The sequence below is a fragment of the Xenopus laevis genome, chromosome 3S (assembly GCF_017654675.1).
Source record: "Xenopus laevis strain J_2021 chromosome 3S, Xenopus_laevis_v10.1, whole genome shotgun sequence".
Lineage (NCBI taxonomy): Eukaryota > Metazoa > Chordata > Amphibia > Anura > Pipidae > Xenopus > Xenopus laevis.
The window spans coordinates 44,223,634-44,235,949 of NC_054376.1; positions in this window are offsets into that span (position 1 = coordinate 44,223,634).

A 12,316-nucleotide genomic window follows, 5' to 3' on the forward strand; every position below is an offset into this window, starting at 1 on the left:
CTCCTGCAGGGGAATTCATCTACAGGTCAACCATAGGAGTTGGCCACCTGCTGGCTGACTTGAAAATTGACTAACTATTTACACTGAAATAAATCATTATTTCACCTCCTAGAAATGGCTTTCAAATGTTAGCTCAGAGTATGTTGCTGACAGAGCTGTTTTGGAAATTAAGGAGCAGCAAGAGAGAAACGTTTACAGAAACCATGAAAATACACAGACACAAATGAAAATGAGGAGCAAATGAGTGAAGGGCTTTGAAGGTTAGCAGAATAATAGTGTCAGCTTCAGATGGCCTTGGCCAGTTCATTACGTATCATCAGATGAGGAAGTGACGATGAGCCACAGCTTCACTTCACTTCCTGCTGTTTAATTTGATTTGTGCTCTCATTCTAAGTAATGGGAACTGTATGTAAAACAATATATCTGTTAATACCAACTAGCATCCACCAGGAAGTTTAAGGCTAATGGCAGATGGGCTGTTTTCTTCACAACAGTGGCTAAAATAAACAATGTGCCATTAATATAAGGGTTTAAGATTGACTGAAGGGGGAGAGGTGGGGAGTCTTGGAGACAGGTTTGTAGTAGAGTTGTATCTTAGGCATTGATTTTTATTTGTACCAGCTGAGGCTAAAAAATACCAGACAGGTAGCAACCCTTAGCACAGCATTACTTTGGTGCTATAGCAGTATTCTTTAGCTATTATTGTTATGTTTTGGTAGCCGAGGATGAGTAGAGTAATACAGTGCTTTATTAGCAGGTTCATGCAGCCATTACACAACAGTAAGCAACGCTAACACCACAAGCTGTATAGAAAGTATGCACAGTATAAGTCTTGAGCACAGTGACATCTACAGGTCATTTGTATAAACACCACCATTATAATAACTGCAATACCATTTGAGACACTTAACAGCATGCTAGTACTATTTTTAATTTGCAGAAATGTTGCATGGTTGTTTGTATATTATAATAATAAGGGGTTATAGTTCATATAATGATATCATGACTGTCCAGTTAAACCAAAATCCAGGATACTAAAAAAAAGCACAGATTGTTATATATCATTTTTCTAGAAGCATCTTCCTTCTATTTAAAAAAATAAAATGGTGAGTCTTGGATGAAAAATGAGAGTAAATAATTCTTTGGCACAGAAGGCTGCACTAAAAATGCTTTATTCTAAATGGGATAAATATATTTGCATAATATGTCGTCCTCCTAGTGGGACATCGAAGATAAAACGAAAGCTCCAGGCTCTTGATATTAAAGTTAAAAGCAGCTCAGCTTTAAAATGAATTCTGAGAAAGAATATGGAAGATTTAGAGTATTTCTGGGACAAAACATTATGGCAAAGCAGTTATAGCTTGCAAAATAATAGTGATAACAGATGTAAAAGGAATAGCACAGGTGGGGTGGAGAACATTAGAAGCACTATATCAGTTGGCAATGTCAGATTTGACTGAAGATGGGAAAACTATATAAAAACACTATACTGACTTCTTATTTTTTTAGCGAATTATAGGAAGAATTATAGGAGAGTGAAAAAAAAAAAGATTTGGAAACATTTAGAGAACTGGATAGAAAGAAGAAATATCCGTTTGGTGTATGACATGGAAGACTATACCGAAGGAAGAGAGAGATACGAATGTGCTCCTTGGATCAAAATCTTGTTTGAATACATCAAAATCAGTTCGGCTTCAAAAGTTCCAAAAGCTCAAAGTTATACGAGAAAGAGAGTTAAACTAGAATTATGTTTAATAAGCAGGCAGCCAGGTCTGCTCTGTATGAGATGTTACTACAGAAATAAATGTTAATAAGGACAATATAAAAGTAAAGAGCAATGGACTTGGAAACCGACTCAGCAAGAGACAGAGGTAGGGGCCAAGGGCAGTAAGAGAGGGGGTACCCCTAGTTTGGTCCCAGAAACCAAAATAATTCTGAGTTTAGATTTTTATATTGTCAATTATATTCAGTTATAAATTATGACAAAATGCAAACGTTTGATGACTTCTGTCTACATCTCAGTAAAAGATCATTTCAAAATGGCCCAGCCCTTTAGATTATTGAGAGTTTGTGATATTTCCTTGAAATTACCTCCATTAAAGTAACCCAAGCCATAACAACCAATATTTAATTTAATTAGTTTGTTATAGTTTGAGTAATGAAAGCTAATTGATAAAGATACTGGCTCGACATGGCTGTAGGTCTGACAGCAGCAACACCAGTATAGAATTTGCTGTCAGTATTTTGCCTTATGGGCAAAGTAGCAGTATGTACAGTAATTTGTAACTTTCACCTGTTAAATATTATTACTGTGGACACATTGCTATGAAATATGGATGTGGTGTATGTAGCTGTGTATGTAGTTAAAACATCTTAATGGTGGAAAAAAAATATTGTAAAATAATAAATATGTACAGCGTGCCCTTTGCCTTAGCTTTTCCTGGCAGACTCACTTTGCTTGTAAATGCATTTTTTTTAAACAAAAGATATCTGCCTTTGGTCAGCGTTTTTGTTTCACAGCAGACATTTCCAAAGGTCTAAATTTTCAACGTAATTCAAAGTGCAGATGCTATCCAATGCAGGGAAAGCAAATGCTGAGCTGTATAGCAACCTTTTATCCTGCCTTTTGTGCTGTTCCTGCTATATATCTCACCTAAAAGTACAGTATACTCGGTATTATACTTTCAAGACAGATCTGTAATACGTGTTTATATTATTTGAATGCATATAGAATCCTTGCTATTTCTTCTCCAGCTCAGATCATATTGCGACATCTAGTGGCCCTTGATATATTGTCGAGATAGCAATGGTACTAAACACTGCAGAGATTTTAAAGGAGAAGGAAAGGTTAAAACTAAGTAAGCCTTATCAGAAAGGTCTCTATAAATACACCAGTAAACCCCCCAAAGTAATGTTGCTCGGAGTCCCCTGTCAAAAGAAACACAGCATTTCTTTCCTTCTATTGTGTACACATGGGCTTCTGTATCAGACTTCCTGCCTTCAGCTTAAACCTCATTGCCCTGGGCAAGAGCATGCTCAGTTTGCTCCTCTCCCCCCCCCCCTCCCTTCTCTACTGTAATCTGAGCCCAGAGCAGGGAGAGACTCAGGCAGGAAGTGATGTCACACCACATTAATACTGCAGCTCCTATCCTAAACAAACAGAGAGTTTCTAGAGCTTTTTACTCAGGTATGGTAAAACATTCTACAGAATAAATATAGTATTCTAGCTTGCACTATTGCAGCTAATCTATTGGCAATAAAATGCCTCAGTAGCTTTCCTTCTCCTTTAAGGCACTGTACCAACTCATGATTTTTATAGTCTGATTTTTTTTTTAACATCACTGACATGCCTGATATAGGGCTGGACAGGACCAGGCATCCAGGCAACCCGGCCAGCCTCTTCGCCCACTCCGACCCCCTTGTGCATGTCCTTGTGCAACCCTTAGTACCTGTATCTACTGTATTAGGACTTTTGCTTACCTCTGTATTGTCTTAAGGCAGTGCTGGTCAACTGTTTCAATAAAACCTGCCAGTGATTTACTATAGTACACTTTTGAGCCAAGTTTTTAGAGAATAATGACATTCAGGTCAGTGGGCAGTGGGCAGTGGACAGCTGTGTCTTAGGGCAAAGATGTGAGAGCTATGGTTTAAGAAGGCAGCCATGATGATAGAGCATTTTGTAATAATCATACATACCTGATGGGTTGCAATTCACACTGTTTTATCATTATTGCTTGTCTTGATAACATCTGATTCAGAAAGATAGTTCAGTTGGTGGAAACACTGTTACTCCAAAAACATCCAACATGGAGTGGCTGAGAGCAAGAATAGAATGTGACATTAAATACATACTCTATGTACAATTCTAAGTAAAAATCATGTTAAAGGGCTTATTCACATTTAAAATTACTTTTAGTATGATGTAGAGAGTGATATTCTGGGATAATTTGCAATTGACCTTCATTTTTTATTTGTGTTTTTTTTTAGCTTTTTCTTCAGCAAGCTCTCCAGTTGCTAGGTTGCTAGGGTGACACTGATATTACGTAACCCTATACTACTCATGAGTTAGGGGCCCTCTACAGGGTCTGCTTCTTCTATAGTTATCCCTCTGGCCACAGCTCTATTCAATTGCACTGTATTTATCAGGGGTTATGATGGTGGTCTTAAAGGGGACCCGTCACCCAAAAAAATTATTCAAAATCCTATTTTATCACATTAGTCAAGCAAAATGAACTTTAATTACACTATATCAATTATTTGAATCTTGTTTCCATCAGTCTGGGAATTCATAATTACAGCAAGCAGACAGTAGCCATTTTGTAGACACTGTTATTAAGACAAGCCTTGCATCATCTCAGAATCTTGTTTGTACACCAGAATGGGGGACCTGATGTCCATCCCCATGCACTGGTTACATATTTAAATGGTGAAGAGAACAGGGGAATGTGTGGAGAGCAGTGACATCTAGGAAGTGCTGAATGGAAAGTGAAAGTAATTGTCTGCCCCGCCTCTATGCCCAATATAGTAAGTTAGCAAAAAATGTAATGTAATGTAAAGGCTGGAGTGACTGGACTCGACTTTAAGGGGGGCCACATGTGACATAAATGTTCATTGAGTTTTTATGCAAGTCAGATTCAAAAGCAAACAGCTGTGACCCATTTGGCCCCCTCAAGTCACTGATTGGTTACTGCCTGGCAACCAATCATTGGAAACCAAGGGAGCTGAAAAGCAGGAAGTAGTGTTCTGGCTATTACTGTATGTTAGACATCCAGTCACTTCAGCCTTTATACATTAAATGTTTGACTAAATAATAGTGATGGGCGAATCTGAGTCGAATTTACGCAAAATTTGAAATTTGATGCCAATTAAACTGACGCTCGTTGACTTTAATGAGCGTCAAAAGTCGCTGGCCTTGGAATCAATGGTGTCAATTGTGATGACGGTGAATTGTCGGCGGCGTCAAAATTCGCGTTTCACTACTAACTAACTAACTTTATTAGAAACATTTTTTTATTTCACACAGCCTATCTATTTACCCAGTTTTTATTTTTATACTGAACAATTCCTTTAACAAATAACTGTTTTACTCAAAGACTTTAAAAGCCCAATGAGCTGGAAATATTAGGATTCAGTAGCCAGAGTAGGGTTGCCACCTAACCCGGAAAGCACGGGATTTTGAAGGGCTGCCCGGGTAAAAACAGCCTGCCCAGTTTTCCCAATTAGGAAAACCGGGCATGATTCTCTATGATTGACATGGTGATTGGCTAATCGCAAATTGCTACATTATAGCCCCACCCCTGACGTCACAACCCACCTGCCCTTGCCTGGTGTGTCATTAATAGATTTAAAATGTACCTTGTGTAGCTGCTGTGGATTCTCAGCCTTCTATACATAATACAGGAACATCATTTCTAACTGTCGTGTCAACCATTTTTACTGAGACCCTGGTCAAAGCAAACCAACAGAATGTTCACATTTGTTAGTGGGATGATGAGTCTCAGTTTGCTTAGTGCGCCAAACTGCTGCCTCCAAAAATTATGGTAATCACTCAGAGCTCCCTTTGGCTGCTCTCTGAGCTCTGTTTATGCAATGATGCTTGACAGAAAATATTAGATACAAAGCAATTCAATTATTGATTAATACAAGCTGTATTTAGCTGCTACCTTCAGGAGCTTCAAGAATTATTTCAAGATTGATGCACAGGCTGAAGGTCTCAGATCTCAGGAAGCCTCTGGTGCCAGTTTAATTATATTTTTTGTTTATTGTGCTTCTATTCTTCTTAAGAAAATGCAGCTTTATTAAAGTACAGTCTGTGTTTCCAATGCTCGATTTATGAAAAACTTGTTTCTCTATTATTTGCCTGAATGGTGCTGCTGCTGCTGCAGAGCCAAGACTCTAAATGAAAAGGTGACTAAACATAAATAAGTCATTTTGGTACTGTTTGGGACCTGTTATGCTCCGACCTGGGGTTTTCTGGATAAGGAGTCTATCCATTAATTGGATCTTAATTCTATTTGAAAACCATGTAAACATTACATAACCCTAATAGGATTGTTTTGTCTCCAATAAGGATTAATTAGATCTTCTTTGGGATCAAGCACAAGGTACTGTTTTATTATTACAAAGAAAAAGGAAATCCTTTTTAAAAACTTGAATTCTTTGATTAAAATGGAGTCTTTGGGAGACGGCCTTCCCATAACCCCATAAAATGTATAAGAAACACAATAAGCAATAAACACTTGCAGCTTACAGACAAAATTGGCAGCTGCAAAAAGATGAAAGTAGAAACAATGAAAACTGACTAGTTTATTTGGGTATAATAGATGCTTTATAGTTGAATGTAGTCTAAGTGCAATGTTTTCCCACATGTTCTTTGTGTGGCATCAGTGTTGCCCCAACTCCCTGTAGCAGTTTACCAGTTTGTTGTGCTTTTATGCATTAGGCAGAAATGTATTATCATAATCATTGATCAATCCTTGTAGCTAATGCTGGTAGCTAATTTGGCCAGGTCAGTTGCACTTCCATTGCACTTATATATTTTGCTTGGCCTTGGAGTGCTCCCACAATAACCATGTGTCTATTTCTATATGTAGTTACTAGTGCAAATCTTTACTAGTTACTAGTGCACATATTTCAGCAACCACCAATCTATAATCAGAGAAGCATAGCAACCAATCAACAGGCGGCACATTTTGCTGTGGGTGCTATGAGTGACTAGTCCTGGCCAAACTTTCTCATTTGACTTGAGAAGCAATGTAAAATAACAAAACAAATCACAAAGGATAAAAAAAAAAATCACTGATGAGTAGATATTCAGATATTCTGCTTAAAATCGAATGTGATTGCATTATGTTAATGAAGTACACTGCCATTGAATTCATAGAAAAATATGAAATGAAACCAAAGTAAAAACCTGATTACCTTGATTGCATTTTATGTGTTCCATTCAGGATGTTTAAAGGTTGCACAGGATGAGAGAGGTGAGGTTTTTTTCTTAAAAATAGTAAGTTAGGTTGAAATAAGGCACATATCTATCAAGTTCAGCCCTTTCTGCCTGTATAAAACCTGCCTAACTACTGGTTGATCCAGAGGAAGGCAAAAAAAACATTTGAAGCCTCTCCAATTTACCTCAGTGGGGGGAAAAATGATTTCCTTTTCCAAGATGGCAATCAGACTAGTCCCTGGATTAGCTTTCTGCTAAAAGTGATTATAAATAGCACTGCATTTTCTCACTTGCTAAAAAGCCATCCAATCCCCTTTTTGAAGATATCTAATGTATCAGCCTGTACAACTCAATTCAGGGAAATTCTCACTGTAAAAAAAAACCTTCCAAACCTCCTGTCTAATCGGAATGGGTGACCTAATGTTTGCTACTGGTAAATAAAGCGTTAGATAGATTATTATTGGATCCCCTCATATATTTATACACTGTTATTCTATCTCCCCTCTTCTCCAGCATAAACAACCACAACTTGGCTAGTTTTTCCATACCTTTTACCAGCTTAGTTGCTCTTCTCTGGACCCTCTCTAATTTAATAATGTCCCCTTTGAGTGCTGGAGAACAAAACTGTAAGGCATAATTTAAGTGGGGCCTTAACAGCGCTCTGTAAATTGGAAGAATAACCCTCACCTCCTACGAATCTTAAAATGTATTTTTGAACGCATCTCTATGTATTAACCAGGGGGTAATGTAAACAGTTCAAATCGAAATACCCTTTCTCTGATTGAGCCATGTTTTGCTGCAAGAAAACATTGTTAAAGGTGTAGTTCACCTTTCATTTACCTTTTAGTATGTTATAGAATGTCTAATTCATAGCAACTGGTCTTCATTATCTGCCTTCCTCTTCTAAAACTTTCCAGCTTTCAAACTGTTGCTCTAAATCTCCCTAATCCCCCACTTTCTACCTCTAATACCTATTCTTATACAGCATAGTATTTGTTTTCTTTTTTCACTATTTTATTGCATTTCTAGCTCCCTTTTAAATAATCTGAAATTAGAATTTCTTGATCCCTTTCTTCTGCTGTCAGTGACAGTAAATTAGCATTCAGTCTGTATCTAGCTTTAGGATTTATATGCCCTATATGCATTATTTTACATTTTGTCTCATTAAATTCAAGATTTCACATCTTTATCCATTCCTCTAATTTCCTTAAATTGCATTTGCATTTGGCATATCCCCTCCTGGATTAGCAGTTATGTTGTGGATCTCTGTGTAGTCGGCTAGAATACATTTCTTACCTTTCATATCAAATATAACAATCGTAAATAAATATAAATATATTAAAAGGAACAGAACACAAATGGTTGTTATCTAGCTTTTTTTATTCAGCAGCTCTCCAGTTTGCAATTTCAGCAGTCTGTTTGCTAGGGTCCAAATTACTCTAGCATTGACTCACATTGATTTGAGGCCTGGACAAAAAGATGAGTAATATAAAGTAGCAATAACAATAAATGTGTATGCCTTACAGAGCATTTGTTATACAGTAGATGTTGAAAGCTGGAAAGAGAAGAAAGCAAATAATTCAAAACTATCAAAAAGAAAAAATATGAAGGACAGTTGAAAAGTTATTTCGAATTAGCCATTCTATAACAAACTAAGGGGCATATTTATCAAAGGTCAAAGTTCGAAGTTAAAAAAATTTCTAATTCAAAAAGACCAACCGAATGGTGGTCGAAGTTGGCCTACTTCGAATCGTATGATTCGAAGTGGCGCTACTTCGATTCGAAGTTTTTTAAACTTCAACCTTCGATCTCCCAAACTCCCCCAATTGCCTCCAAACAGGTTCTAGGAGGTCCCCCATAGGCTAAAACAGCACTTCGGCAGTTTAAGGTGGCGAATGGTCGAAGTCGATGTTTTAAAGAGACAGTACATAATAAATTTCGATATTCGAAATTTCAACGTTTTTTTCAACTTCGAATCAAAGTTGGACTATTCGATGGTCTAAGTACCAAAAAATTACTTCGAAATTCGAAGTTTTTAACTTCGAACCTTCACTTCGACCTTTGATAAATCTGCTCCTAAGAGTTTGGAAAAGATTTGTTTTTGCCCGTTATTTGTAAGTTTGCCATAAAAGTATCTGCCTGATGCTTTTACATTATCTAGCTGATCACAATGTTCCGCTCAGGGGGCGGCCATATTTGTGCAGCAGCAGTAGTCCGTTACCTTTAAAAATTCTAGTTGACAGGTAGAGAAGGGACAGTCAGGTTGGCAAAACCCAGTTTAGAAGAAGGGTGTGTCATTTCTGGGAGATGTTGTTCAATAGTTATCTTATTTTAAATATCTTCAAAATAAATCTTATTAGTTGAGCAAATGTGGCATTGATATGGTTCTTTAGCAGCCCATTGAACAAACGGCCCACAGACTAACTACTTAGCTGTTCTGCAACTAATAACCTAGAAACATAATTATCAGGAGCCTACTGGGGTTCCCAGGCCTTTAGCCTGCTCAGATATAAAAGGGAACAGTACCCTTCCTATTTAGTCATATGATACAGGTTATATATATATGTGAGTTGAGCATTCCTGCTTTATTTATAACGTTTTGTTGAGAAATCTGCCTGTTTGACCTTGATAACTCCTAACCATTTGGTACTGCGCTGTTGTTGATTCCTGTGTATGATTTTGGCTTGTTTGAGGACCATCCGCTAGTCTCATCCCTTGTGGCTGCATTTCTCTGGTTCCTGTGTATGACCTGGCTATACCTGAACTGCTCTGTTGTGTGTCCTGATTAATGCTCCCCCACTACTGACTGCACTAACTTCCAAGTAGGTTTCTGCCTTTACAGAGTTACTGCTCCTATCTGTGCCTAGCCTGCAGTAATCCTGTAGTACTTGTTACAGGGTAAGAGTGTATTCAATCTAAGCAGCTTGCCCTTCCTTGGTGTAACTCAGCCACTGGGGTCAACTTCACATGTAGGGATGTGTAGAATAGCCATCCCCAGTATTATTTAGCAGGCAGTTTCCCTAGTGTTATAGACACCTAACTGGGTCCTAAAATACAGTTGGGAGGGGTAACTGTTTCCTATTCCTTCTTTAAGCTATGCCCCTTGTTGTTTCTTACAGTGACCAGCAGATGGCACTGTGCTAGAGTATAAAAGGCTCTGAAGCCATGCTTTCAGTGTCCATCTTGTGCTGGCTCTAGCCTGAGCAGGCAGGCAGAGCTTGAGTGGAACCTAGACAGGTCAGGTCTAGTAAGGATAGGCTACTCACCTTTATAGGTCACTCTAGGAGTGACAGACAGTCAGATTATTTAGCTGAGCATCTTGAGGTTCCTCCGAGGATTGTGAGTGGGATTAAGATCCCGGGTACTAATTCCTCAGAAGTAGGGACTAAGTGTACAGACCTAGAGTAGAGAGTATTCCCCTCAGGTTCCACTTAGGGAAAAGGCTGAAAGCTGGGTGTACCTCCTCAAAGCTGCATGCATTGTTCTTGTTCACAAGGAGAATCGTATTGATCAAAAGGTGTTGTGAGTATTGTCTATCCAATTTTGATCCTGTATGTGCTGATTGTACAACCCACTGAGGATGTATATTGTGTTCTATGGTTAATCTGTTCTATGGTTAAGTTATAAGAACCACTGGTGCCAAATTATTTGCACCCTGAATACAGTTACAGTTGCACTACACCCTGCTTCCACATCACTGCGAAGGCTCACTCCCTAAGATTTTAAGGTCTCATCTGGAGCATATGTACTGAGAGTGGAGCTTATAGTAGAGTAAAGGTGGCCATACACGGGCCAATAAAAGCTGCCGACAGACCGAGTCGGCACCTTATTGGCCCGTGTATCGGGGCCCCCGACGGGCTTCCCCGATCGAGATCTGGCCGAAAGTCGGCCAGATCTCGATCGGATGGGGTTAAAAATCCCGTCGGATCGCGGGCGCATCTGTTCGTTGATGCGGTCCCGCGATCCGACCGCCCGTTTGCGAACGTGAAGGATCCGATCGTTGGGCCCTAGGGCCCACGATCGGATCAGCCCGATATTGCCCACCTCAAGGTGGGCATATCGGAGGGAGATCCACTCATTTGGCGACATCGCCAAACGAGTGGATCTATCCGTGTATGGCCACCTTAAGGTGCACTCGATTTACTATAGCGCTACATTTTGGCGCCCAACGTGGGGCCTGTACAGGGTAAAACTGTAACACTGCACTGCAGCCTAGTGTGACAGGCACTGCAGCTGCGGACTCAATAGGAAAAAGACCAGGAAACACAGCGGGAGACTACTGTGGTTCTTCTCTCCCGCACGAATATTCTGGCGAAATCACAGTATAGTACTGAGCTGACAGTGAAAATGCCTACTATACTGCCCCAATAAATGAAGGCCCATTTTCCCTCAGTTATCCCAGGCTTGATAACTTCTAATGCAGTGTATGCCTGGGCTATCAAGGAAGGCATTAACCCTCGCCGAGCGGTGGTGATAGATGGATTTCACCCACTCGCTCCTGTGTACTTAGCTGCATGGCCCTTAAGTATGTTCCCAAGATTTGTAGGGTACCAGTTCATAGCCCGTGCCCCTTCAGGGATTCAGGACACCGTGCGGCTATTGTGGCAAGTGGAAAATGAGCTCCCTGATGATGGTGAGGGGCCCTCTATGATTTTCCCCCAAGGATTGATGGATGGCTGCCCCTGTGTTTATGCAAGCCTGCCAGCACAGTCCCCCAAAAAGGAGAAAATGGTTGTGATAACATCTTCTGCTGTGTATCTGTGGGCTCTTTTAGAGAAAGTGGAGCCTTGTCAGGCAGTTGTAGTTGATGGCATACCCGAGCGCTGCCCTCCAGACAGTGTGCCTCACGCTCTTATGGTTAACCCGTTATTCAACAGGCTTGAATATGTCACCCAGGGACCCTCAATGGAAAAGGGAAAGGTTAAAATACATTTAAGAAGAAAATAAACCATATAGCGGAGAATTACTTAAACAGGGGGTCTCACTACTGGGAATGTATTTGGTAAAACACACTTACTATGCCACTTACTATGACCCCAGGCAGAAGTGCAAGAATACTAAGAGAGCACCTCTGCCCAGGGTCTTGCTGCATGTTATTATAAATTAGCAGCCATCAGACTTTTTCCATTTCAAGCCCCCTGTAGGTGAAACCTTTGGTTAGAGCTCCCCATAACCAGTAGCATAACTAGATATCTATGAAAGGATTCTGATACCCTCAATCATGTCTAATTTTGTACTTTTCTAATAGAAAACCAATTAGATATGATGTATTATTGAAACGGTTTCTGTTGGTGATTTACCACAAAAAAAGTGACTTTAAATTGCGAATATTCTGTAATAGGCAATAATTACACACAACTCTTGCCTTAATAA